General features: G+C 39.3%; 1 protein-coding gene and 1 long non-coding RNA gene across 8 annotated transcripts in view; one reads left to right on the top strand and one right to left on the bottom strand.

The window, feature by feature from the left end:
* ANKRD44 (ankyrin repeat domain 44) overlaps positions 1-12,944 on the top strand; it is a 208,219-nt gene that overhangs the window by 55,910 nt on the left and 139,365 nt on the right. The gene's annotated exons all lie outside the window — the stretch shown is intronic.
* Positions 2,176-12,257, bottom strand: LOC311528035. The gene is made up of 3 exons (XR_014713497.1): positions 12,109-12,257; positions 5,814-5,898; positions 2,176-2,256 (listed from the first exon to the last, which is right to left on the bottom strand). It is a non-coding gene; the product is annotated as an uncharacterized lncRNA (long non-coding RNA).

Genomic DNA, 12,944 nt, shown 5'->3' with positions numbered 1-12,944 from the left:
GAAGAGCCATGAGAATTATTAAAGGATTAGAAAACATGCCTTATATTGGTAGACTCAAGGAGCTCAATCTATATAGCTTAACAGAGAGAAAGTTAAGGAGTGACTTGATTGTAGCCTATAAGTACCTACATGGGGAACAAATATTCTGTAATGAGCTCTTCAATCAAGCAGAGAAAGGTATAACACAATCCAATGGCTGAAAGTTGAAGCTAGACAAATTCAGACTGGAAATAAGGTGTAAATGTTTAACAGTGAGAGTAATTAACCAATGGAACAATTTACCAAGGGTTGTGGTGCATTCTCCATCCCTGGCAATTTTTAAATCAAGATTGGAAGTTTAACTAAAATATCTGCTCTAGGAATTATTTTGGGGAAGTTCTATGGCCTGTGATGTACAGGAGGTCAGACTAGATGATCACAATGGTCCCATCTGGCTTTGGAATCTATGAATCTATGAAAATGCTTCTTAGATCTCAAGATCTTCAGGGCAAGTACTCTATCATACTCTATATTCTATAAATTACTGAGCAGTCTGATACACCACAAATAATAACACAGCATCATTCACAGTTGCTGGAAGAGGTAAGTAAAATATTCTAACAACGTTTCCTATAAAAAGCTTTATTAATCTCATTGTATTGCTCTTCTCTCAGCAGCTTTCCTTTTCCTTTTTCTGTAGCTCTTTAATATTAGAAATTGAATCTGATTAAAGAAATTAACCACTTGATATCATTGCAATACTGTTTAATAATAATACGACATCTTCAAAATGAAATTTGGTGCTTGGGAAAGATGCCAGACTTACAACCTCTTCTATCCATAATGTTCTTGGTCCCATTCAGTTTATTTGGACAAAGTTCCCATTTATCTTAGCCATGCATGACTGGGCTCAGAATAAAAAGGGCAAAAGCAGTGGCAGTACGTACTTCCTATACTGACTTGCTAACAGACTCAACTCAGTTCAGAGAGCATGTCCTTACTGCCCGTTGTTTTCTTTTTAACATGGATGCTGAGCCAGCTCACATCACAGATTGCTGAACATAAGCTGAGACAACTCTGTCCATCAGTGAGATAGGATGGATGCTAACTAGGGCTCCATGTCTGTCATGGAGGTTGTGGAAGTTATGGATTCTGTGACTTTCCATGACCGCTGTGACTCCTGCAGCGCCCAGTGTGGCTGAGCCCAGGACTGCCCAAGCAGCTGGCTCCCGGGTGGCTGGAGCAGATACTTCTCAGTGGCCCCTGGGTGGCTGGAGCAGACGCTGGCCACGGGGCACCCCCACCAGCAGCGGACCCCCGGGGTGCCCCTCCCAGCAGTGCCCTCCCTCCCCCAAGATTTAGTCAGGGATATTTATAGTATAAGTCATGGACAGGTCACAGGCCGTGAATTTTTGTTTATTGCCCATGACCTGTCTCTGACTTTTACTAAAAATACGTGTGATTAAATCATATCTTTAATACTAACTGATGGTTTAGAAGGGGAAGACTCAATGTCCCATTACCCATCCCCTGTGACAACCAGGTCTTTTGGTAGCAAGGAATTTATGTGGCTAGCTTTTTCTCCATGTATTTGTGAAAGTGCATTTCACGTGATTTTTCTCTGCATGTAATCAGCATCCATATGAAGGAGAAAATATAAATACACACTTCCAATTTACTAAATATCATTGGATGAATTCTTAGTGAAATCTAGCATATTTAGGATTCTCTAAAATTCTATTGCTTCCTTTTTTGTCTTTCATATTAAGAATTTGGCCCTTTTTGGATTAAACTGAAACTACTGCAAATGATTCTACTAGATTTGGGTGTATGCTTTTCATGTTAACAGGGCACATCATCATTGCATTTGAAGACACTGTTGCAACCTGATCACATTTCATGAGCCCTGAGCTTTTGTTTTCCCTCCCAGGACCCTTTAACAAATTACAATTAAAGTTCTCAAAATTCAGTATGACTTCTTCAAAATCAGGTTGTATTCAGAACGGGTAGTTGGAATCCCTGTAGCAGATGAACTGCAGACTACTCTGACCTGGATAGAAGACATGCTTGTGTGCTTAAGGGTTTGAGTCCTCAAGATGTTTGAAGGAATTTTTACAAGAAATTGAAGGTTTTATTGGTTCTTTTTTTTAACAATCAGAAGAACAGAACACTGTTATGAGAGCAAAGATCTTAAATCTGGTATTCGTTGGATCTCAGTCCTTGAAAGATATTTAACGTTCCTGGCAAAAGTGTACATTTCCATTTTATAGAGTTAATCTGTGAATGGAAAGTTACATTGTTATTTCTCTTACGGCTTTTCAAAGTAGTCACTGTACGGTCCAACATATTGAACATGGTGAGCTACCCTCTCCCCTCAGTTACACCAGTGTTAAGTGTAATGGGATTGAACCATTGTAAAAAGGGGAGGATTTGGCCCAATATAAGCACAAAAAAAAAAAAACCCTTGTGAATTAGGGTGAAACAAAATACCATGTGAAGAACTGGCAACTCAAATCTTGATAATTTTGGATCTGTTCTGTTATAAAAACATTAAATATGCATCTCAGTAGTATAAATCTGGAGGTGATTTTAGTCTTTGCTTTTTTTAAGTGACCCATCTCAATCTATAAACACTATTAAATGTAGAGGTGATACTTGTTTCAGAAAATCTTGGCAAGACATTTATTCATCACTTGAAGCCTTTCAAATAAGGAGAATGATAAACAGACTCATCTCATCAAGTTTTGAGATAACTGATAGAATTTCATACAACACAAAAAGTAGAAATAGATAAAAAATCCTTCCAGAGTATCCTTAAATGGAAACTTTCTTGAAACTCCATTATGCATTGTGTAACCTTCAGGAGATTTACTTGACTTTACAAATGAAATGGTAAAAGATTTCTGAATAGTAAAATTAAATTTTTTAATACTAAAAAGCTACAATTTGGATGATGAGTGATCCTAAATGATGGTACACTGCAGCTGAATAATGGGTATGTTGGTTGCATGGTTATGACTCCCCAAAAACCAAGTATATAAATGTTTATAATAAAATACATAAGGTGCACTCTTTCTATTCTATAAATGAATGGCCTTTCCCTGAAATACTGTGCTCAGTTCTGGTCCCCTATTTCGAAAGAGATAGAAGCAGAAAGGGTCTAGAAATGGTTGATGAAAATAATTAAGGATATGGAAGCTTGAGGTTGAAAATAGAGTGTTGTTTAGTTTGGAGGGGACATGAATAGAAGGAGATGTAGACAGCCATGGTAGGATAGAAAATAATGAACAATAAATGTAAATCAGGGTCTCCTCCTGTTTACCCTTTTTCATAACATAAAAACAAGAGGACATAACAGAAAAGCCACAAATTTAAACTGATAAAGGAAAGACTTTGTTTTACACACACATCATTAACTTGCAGAACTTGTTGCCACATGATATCCAGCGCTTTAGTAGAATCTTAAAAAATAAATTATATGTTAGTCATTAGTGACTACATTCACAATTACATTGGATAGGATTAAAAAAATTGGGGATTCAAATACTCGTGCTTCAGGGTACAAGCCAGCTACTAACTGCCCTGGTTTGGGAAGAAACTTCGCTGGTGCGGCGGTTATTTCATAATTGTTTACTAGGGTTTCTTACCTTCCTCTGAAGCATGTGGAACTGGCAACAGCATTAGATGGGCCACTAGTCCGCTACACATATATAAACTACATGCAAAGTCCATAATACAAAACTGAAAGTGCCATTATGAGGAGGAAGGGACTGGCACTTGATGAGAAAATGGCCTTGTCCAAGATTACGACAAAAGATGTTCAAGACAAAAAGAGTTACAGAAAATCCTGTGGTTGCAAAACAAAGCTAAGGAGGATAATGTATTTATCATTATGGTACGTCGACACTTTGAGCTGGAGGTGTAATTGCCAGCTGGGGTAGGCATACACAGGCTAGATCTGATCCAGCTAGCATGCTAAAAATAGAAGTGTAGCCATGGGAGTACAGGTGGCAGGAGGGGCTAGCAGCCCTAAGTACAGTCCTGCCCAAGACCTTAGGTACTGACTCGGGTAGCCAGCCCCTCCTGCTGCCCACGTTGCTGTGGCTACACTTCTGTTTGTAGCAAGCTAGCTTGTCCAAATATTGTGCACCTATGTCTGCCCGAGCTGGAAAACACACCTCCAGCTTGCAGTCTAGCTGTACCCTCGTAGCCAGCCAGTAACAGGTGCTCTGTAAAGTAAGTAGGTAAAATATTCCTGTCCCTGGGCCAGATTCCAAAATAAGTCTTGTTTGTCTTTACAGTGAAAACCACATGTAAATTAAACTAAAGTAGTTATCCTTGATACATTTTATTTTGGGTAAACAAAATTTTAACATGGAAAATATAGAAAATATAGAAAAATAAATCAGGGAGGGAGAAGAAAAGCAGGAAGTGAAAACTGGATAACAATACATGTAGTTATAATACTTAGCGCACATGTAAGTGCTATATAAACCTTTACTCTTCACGAGACCCTTGTGAGACAAGTGCAATGTGGGACACAAAGAAGTTATGAAATGTCCACAATGCAGAACAAGTCACTGGAACCCTGGTCTCATGACTCCCAGTTTTGTGCTTAATAAACTAGATCATTCTGCTTCTCATAATATAGTCAGATGAGCTGTTGGTCCCATTTCACCACTTGGACACAATATATTTATCCATTAGAAAATGTATAGGGCAAAATCCTGGCCCCACTGAAGTCAACAGTTTTTTTCCATTTATGTCAATGGCAAAACTCCCATTGATTTCAGGGTATTAGACCTTATATTACACTTTTGCCATTTCCTCTGATGGGAGCAGGTTGAATCCTTGATCATAGCCAAAAGGTCTGATACAAAGAACTGCTTTTTATCTTGGTTTTTATTTTTTACCACAATTTAGCTAATTTTTTCCTCAATGGTCCTGTTAATAACTATTTATTCAGTGACATCCTTAGCCTTTTTTTAATCGGTCTTTAGAACTGAATATATAACACCAAACTTGAGTGTGAACAGTACGATTATAACCATTTTTCTAATTGCCCCCAAGATTCTCAGTTTTCAAACCAATAATAAATTTATATTGCCATGTATGTTTTGTTTAAATATCTTGCTAACAAGGCTCAGGGGGAAAGAAATAGTGCCAAAATATGAGAACTAAAAAGCATACTGCATCTGGGAGCTGGGCTAATAAATGAAAACAATAATTTACAAATAATGGTTAGAAAAATATTATGATGAAACATTGATTAAGTTTTCAGTGTCATTCAACCAGCTCAGTTTTTGTAGACTGTTACAGAGAAATATTCCTTGTATTTGATCATTCTCCTCATCTTATTTAGAATTCACAGATGGTGGCTGTGTTATCCAAGGGTTTGAATGCAAAATGAATTATTCAAGTAAAAAATAGTGCATAAAAACAGTAGGAATTAAATTTGATTTCCTAGTCAGACTTGGCAGTTTTAATGGCCGTTACATTTTACTAAACTGAATTGCAAATAAGAGAACAACCTGTGTGTCATATATAATTTTTGCTGTCAGCACAGGTAGATAAATGTATGTTGCATAATGGATGGAACATGACTGGGGTTTGTGGTTTGCTTTTGAAGTTTTGTTTTGTGTACCCATGCATTCCATGTGTGCATGTTTGGACTTCTCGGCACTTAGCATAGCTCCACCATGAAGACTTGAATTAATTGCCCTGTCAGATTAATTATAGTTCTTTAAAGCGATTACAAGTTAACTCCTCTTCTCCTACAATATGCGATTTTTACACCGTGCTCAGTGTCAGACAAGGCCTGTATAGAATATTACCTGTTGCTTGGGATCAGATCCAGGAATCCAATGCTGTGATGACTCAACAAAATCTGATACACAGAAGTCTTTGGTGTACAATGCCCTGCAACCAGAATTGCACATATGAGCCTGGAATAGCTGAATTAGTGCTGCTGGAGCAGTAGATAAGATATATTATGTAATTTTCTATTTTTGCAAGGTAGCTTAAAATAAATATTAGCATATTTCTCTTATTCTATATCTTATTTAGCTACTGTGCATTACAATGATCCATAACTGGAGTCAGAGCATATTTTACTGCTATGCAGCATATGGCAAGGAATTGTGGTTTAATTAATGGGAAGTTGTGTAAACAGAAAATCCAATGATACTGTAATATACCTGCTTTTCCTTTATGTGTATATGCCTCCAACTGAAATGAGCTTGTTCCCATTTGTATTATGGGCCTGATTATTTATTCCCTTGCATTGTGTTGGTCACTTAGTGCTGTATAAAGTTCATGCAAAATACTAACAAATCAGAATGGTGGCATTTTGCACTCCTTCTGCACAGGTGTAAGTGACTGCAGTGGAGAATGCAGCACAGTATGATTATGATGTACTTGCAGCATTCTGTGTGCATCTCTGAAAATTTTGAAGGTAATGCATTCAGCCTATATTGCTGCTGACCTCTCTTTAGTCCTGTGATGAAGTAATGTATTGAAAGGGCAACAAATGCACATTGATTTTTTTTAATAGATACTTTTTGAGATGCAATTTTCAAAGTAGCTAAGTATTTTGCAGATGTGGGTTAAATCAACAATGCCTGGGAACATATACAGTCCATGTTAGGTGTCACACTGATAACACTCTCTTTTGTTGCTTGCTTTGCCTTGTTCCATTAGCTGGGATTGGTGGTGCAGATCACATAGAGCATGCGTGACTGGCACAACTTTTATAATCCAGTGGGCCAGGGCTGCTGATCTTGGTATGAAATCAGAGGTTTTCCGTCTAGCTGGGCTGCCTGCCACAGCTGATGAGCCCCATCTGCCCATTAGAGGCATGGAGAGGTGAAGTGATATGCCCAAGGTCACACAGTAGGTAAGTGGCAGAGCCAGGAATGGAACCCAGCTCTCCTGAGTTGCAGTTCAGCACCCTCTCCACTGTACCACACTGACTCCCCTATTAATGCTCTCTTTTGTTATACTATCCAATTTAGGTATGACAGGTGTGTGTTGTCTTTTGGGTGAAGATATCATTTAGGGAATGGTGGCCAGCTGGCAGTCCTGGAGACAGAAACACGTAGAATCTGGGCAGTGGCAATGTAGGCTTCCATATAAATGTGCTTCAGCCCTGAAATGACCACCTCTAAGGGTGGGAAAGGAATGTTTCCATTTCTTCTCTTTCATTGGCCTCTTGGCTTAGCCTGCCAACAATGTGGGCGCCAGTTGTGGTGGTAGTTTTTGTGATATGGACACTTCTCTCTTAGGAAGTGGACAAGAACCAAGAGCACCTAACTTCTTTTTGTGTGAGCCAATAAATGACCATTGACTGAATAACAGCTTACAGTCATGACTGCTCTGGGTTGAAGCTGAACTGATGTTCTAGAACTGAAAGACTTTGAATTTTGTTAATTTCCTCAGCTAGCTGAAATCCTCTATCCAGTGTGGGTTTAAAAAATAGCCTTGTACCAAAATGCTGCAGAAAACTGCCAGAGGAGGAGACTAAAGAACTTAGCTGAGAATTTAAGGTTAATGGTTTTTCACTGCTTTACTCTGTTTTATCACAGTAATGGGAACTAAAAAGTTTGTAAATATGTCCCTTAACATCTTGCATTTCTTGTATATCCAAAACTCTTGTCTGTGTTCTCATCAGTTATGTGACTGACTTAGCAGAACCATTAGACATCCATTAATTAATCTATAAAATAATCAAGATACACTGAGCCTATGGAAAGTGATGGCAGTAAGCAGTTTAATATTTTGCATGCTTTTCACCAGTATACTGTAATATCTATACTGTATGTGAGCTGTAACATGCTAATATCTTTACTTCTTTATCATGGATATAAACATGGCAATGATTTTCATTCACTTGAGATTTTATATAAATGACCCAGAGTTATATTCTAAACACTTTGTTCCCAGTTGATGCTCTGCTAACAGATCTTAAATGAAATTATTTCCTGAAGAATGGGCACATTTTTATCTGCTTCTGCTTATATTCAGAGAGAGATGATTGTCTTTGAGTCTGGACTTCGATTTGCTGACATTGCAGCCAGGCATGTGCTTTGGCCCTGAAGTTGGGATTGACATTCACTTGGAGAACAGCTCCCCTTCTGCCTTCCCCAAGAGAAGTCAAACAGCGGGGGTTGCAAATGAATAGATGACAGTGGTGAGGAGCAAGCTCTTGTGTGAGCCTTTAAATCAGGCTTTTTGAAATAACATAGGGTATGTAGATGTACATACCAATAAGGAATGTTTGACATCACATAGGTTTATATGAGAACACTTGTTTCTCCATTCTAATAACCTCCCTAGTCCACCTCACCTCCACAAGGTGAACAGAGGATATATTGGTAAAAGCACAAGAAGTTTTTAAAGAGCACTGAAAACCTTTCTACTTGCTGAGATGCCTAGGAGTTCTGTTTATAGATTGTATCAACATGTCCTTCTGAAGGTGGGTGATATCCCAGTTTGAAAGGTGGTATCTTCTTTCCCTTAAATAGCTGAATAAGGTACATGGTGACTGAATACAAAATGAAGTGGTTCCAATTCAGAGCTCTGAAGAGTGTAGTCACAATTCAAATTTAGAACCAGTAAAAGGGAGTCCTGCACTATGTATAGTATCCTATATTCAAATCCATAAAATTCGTTGCCATAGGGGGTCATTGAGACAAAAAAAGGAGTGGATAATTGCTGATAATATATAGAGAGCAGTGGTTCTCAAACTTTTGTACTGGTGACCCCTTTCACATAGCTACCCTCTGAGTGCGACCCCCCCTTATGAACTAAAAACACTTTTTTATATATTTAACACCATTATAAATGCTGGATGCAAAGTGGGGTTTTAGGTAGAGGCTGACAGCTTGTGACCCCCCACGTAATAACCTTGTGACCCCCTTAGGGGTCCCGACCCCCAGTTTGAGAATCCCTGATATAGAGAGAGCTAGGAAACTAAGACTGTGATAGAGATCATAATATCTCCAGGTTTCAGAAGCATAAAATGATCATTCCAGGAAACAGTTCCCCACTGCCTTCCTGTATAGTCTTGCAGAGTTGATTAGATTCATTTTGGTATGTGAAGGAGTATTGCTTTCTCTGGAGCATTTGATACTGAGCTAGATGGATCAGCGATCTGATCCAGTATGGCAGTTCATGGATTGGAAGCCAAAAAAAAAAAAATGTATCTGACTTGAGAGAGAAGAAAAAATGAAACCCAAGAACAAATTTTGTTTTAATAAATAAAACCTGGTGAGCTATTATTAACTAAGGAGCTAAGGAGATTGTTTATTGGATCAGGATTAGGTTTATTTATGCTAAGAGTGGGGTCTGAAGTAAATAGAGGGTCAGGTTCAATGCTGATGGAATTCTGTGGGCTGTTTTTATGAGAGTTTATATTGAAATGGTAGAAAGTTGATCTCCTGAGGCTTCTGCCATCTTGAAAGATGGAAAGTTCATGACATCTGCTATTCTTGCAGGATTTCCCTTGTCTTGGACTGAAAGTTCACAAAAACAGCTGGTCTCTCATGAGATTATTCTCTGCATCTGATCCAAACTGGGAAATAGGCCTTATCAGACTCCAAAACACAACTGTAAAGGGCCAGAATTAGAATCCAAACCCTCAGTCCCTTGAAATTTGAAAGGTTTTGGACATGGGGTTCTGGTTTTTGGTACCTGTATTTATAGCAACCACTCTGCTACGAACCTGATTTGGTACTTTGTTTATAAAGGAGATTAAATTAACTATTTAACTTGGAGATATATGTACAGTAAATGTGCGTGCATCATACTTCCAGAAGAGCGATCTGATTTTGTCCCTTTATCAAAAAGAACTGTAAAAGTAAGAAATAGATTAAACAGTGTTTGACAGTTTTTCTTAATCTGGCAAACCCTAGGAAATGAATAGTTGAAACTAAAATACCTCCTTTAACTGTCCCTGTTCTGCCTAAATATTGCAGCACATATGGCATATAAAGTTGTTCATTGAGCAGAGACCCCTGCAAGATTTTGGCACAATGGGACAACAGAAGGATTTAACTGTCAATTTCCTCTTATTTGTGGGTTTTAGTGTGACCTGCACTGTTGTTTTAATGGAAGCTTGCTTATTCCAGTATTTTGTTAGATAGCCAATTGTTAGATATTGTAGTTTTATTTAATTTCCAACTGGCACAGACTGTCATTTTACAGCCTGCTGGAGCCTTCAGATTGTTCATTTGTTTTTCTTAGTTTTTCGATCATGCCAGCAAATGTATTGATTTTCAAGACCTTCTATATCTAATGCTACCGGATTGCTATTTGATGAAGAAGGTTAGATAACATGAATCAATTCTTTGTTTTAGACGCAAGTGGACCATGGTGTTAAGCCTGCCACAACCTGGCAAACTGATGGGTTAAATTAAAATATATTCATTTGTAGGTGTTGTCAGGCTCTGAGCAGGGATTTAAAATCTCAGGCGAAACAAATACAACAAGGGGTGTCGTGACTGCTTGAATTACATATTGTTACCTAGTTTAAAAGTTGGCTTAGTGTTCCTAATTGGCTCTGTGTCACAGAATGAATGTGATACAACATCATCCTAACAATTGTGTACATTTTAGAGCATTATTTTAAGATTCCAATTCAGGGTATAATTCCTGGCTTCCTAGAAGCATACAGAAGCTCCCATTATTTTTAAAAGGTCATGAAATGAAAAGTAATGGGAACTAAAGAAGTTACCCTGGCCTTCAGATAACATTAGCCAATTGTCTAAATCAGCATTGAAACAACATTGAAAATTCGCTCCCATTTTAAGGCTATGAGCTATTATATTCTTATTAATGTAAAGGGGTTTATAAGTGCTAACCATCCAGTCTAGCCTTATGGAATACTATCAGGAAATGTACTCCTAGTATTGCCTTACACTTTATTACAGAATCTAGTCCCAGAAGTGTACTGTGGGAGGAGGAGGGATGGCAGATTGGTTTTAATGGTCATATTCTTATCCAGGTTGAGGGCCGTGGCAATTCTTCATGAATGTGTGAACTCCCAGTGACATTTCGTAATGACAGCAAGGGAACATCTCTATTGTTGCCTGCCCTAAATTGCAGCAAACCAATGCTGTCAGTAGAGTAGAGACTATGCTGGTAATTAACTGGGCCCCATTAGTTAGGGAAAATGGACTCAGATTAACTCTGTATGCACTGAACCCTGTATTTATTATAGGTGGTACACGTAGTGCCACATATAACTAAGGCTGTCTGACACTTTCCATTTTAAGACTTGGTTGTCAGTGGCTTATAATTTTGCCAAGCATTAACAGCTTAGACTGAAATTTTCCGTGGCTATTGTCTGCTTTCAGCAAAACCAGTTCTGCTATTTCTTAGAATGAGGGTAGGGAAAAACACTGTGTTTTGTCCATGTTAAAAAAAAATCTTGCAGGGACTTGAAATTTGGCAGGAGGGTTGCATTGGCGTCAGGCTCAGCAAATGGCACATTCCCATGAAAATTGGCCCAAATTTGGCAAGTTCTGAGTCTCTGAAAATCTCAGTTATCACATAATCTGGAGAATTTAGCTGCTAAAATATCTCAACTAAGATTTTGTTTCATGGGCTTGCTTCATCCCTGGGCTGCAGGGGCTGAGCATCAATCCCCCTGCAATTGCTCCTCCCAGTAGTCAGGGGCCACTGTGGTGCCCGGCACAGGAAGTGAGAGCAGGATGAAAGGTGGAGGCGAGAGGGGAGTCTAGGGCAAGGACGCCACAGGCAGCTTTAAATCAGGTCTTTCTAACTGTTGGGTGCTAGACTCTGCGACCTTCCGTTTGTTTGGGGGGGGTGTGTGTGTGTTTTTATGTAATCTAAACACATGTTGAGTATGTTCTAGCAGGACAAATAACCCACCATCCAAAGGGACAGACATAAAGGACTCTTGCTCTTTTGTTATTCACACTGCTGGATTTTCGCACCCCAGCGGGGTGCATTCGGATGGCTCCTGGAAGGGTCACATCACCTGCAGAGGGAGAACAGGCAGGAGGGAAACTGTAGACGTCTAGTCTGGCTTGTATGTTTTGAATGGCTTGGTGGTTAACGCCTTACACTTGCAGCTCCAGATAATGGGGGACGAAGGGGTGTACATACCTTGCAGGAAGCCTACTCTCCAGCATTTGTCATTGTTGTCATTGGCAGGCATGGCTCTGCTATACATGCAGGTCTCTCCTGGCATCTTCTCTCCTTCCATTTGCCGAACGTCGAGCAAACTTTGAGCAGAGGATCAGTTTGCTGTTAACTTATCCCTCTCAAGGCAGTTGAACTTTGTCAGCAGGCTTTAAAACCCTGAATGCAGAATGATGAGACGCATTGAACCGCAGAGAGCATGTTGGCTTGGGAGTGACTACAGCTGCAAATGTCCAATCTGAGCCAAGTGTGGCAGGAGGCTGAACAGTGATGAAGAACTGTGGTTTACTTTCCTTATCTCTGTTAAACACTGCTTAGCAAACTCTGTGCTGAGTGCACTGTGGCCAGACTCCACTCTCTTAATGCAGCAAGCCCAATGAAAGATGGAGTCAGATAACACTTCAGTGAACAACCCCAAAAGGACCTGGCACGTTATCAGTTGCTACTTGCAACAAGAGCAAGTAATTTTGTAGCACTTCGATTATCTGAAACAAAGGCTGAGCTCATGGGGGAGGATGAAGTTGTTTAGAAAACATGATTTTTTTTTTTGCACACAAAAAAGTGCCTTAAGTATTTCCTGAGGTTTTTCTCAGAAACCGTGGCAGAGCCGCAAATTAGCGCTAGTGCCTCCCCACAGCTCTGCCTCTGAGAGCAGAATTGTAGCACCGTGATACTAGAGTGTCTGCATAACCTGAAACCAGACTGGAAATGTCCAGCAGTTGGTGTGCAAAAACTTGCTCAAAGATTTATACAGTTTTGTTTAACATGACGGTAGTAGTGGCTAAAATTCAGTGTGTGGT

This window comes from Lepidochelys olivacea (genome assembly GCF_965140295.1).
Source record: "Lepidochelys olivacea isolate rLepOli2 genome assembly, chromosome: 11".
In the NCBI taxonomy this organism is placed as follows: domain Eukaryota; kingdom Metazoa; phylum Chordata; order Testudines; family Cheloniidae; genus Lepidochelys; species Lepidochelys olivacea.
This window is presented reverse-complemented; position numbering and strand designations above follow the sequence as displayed.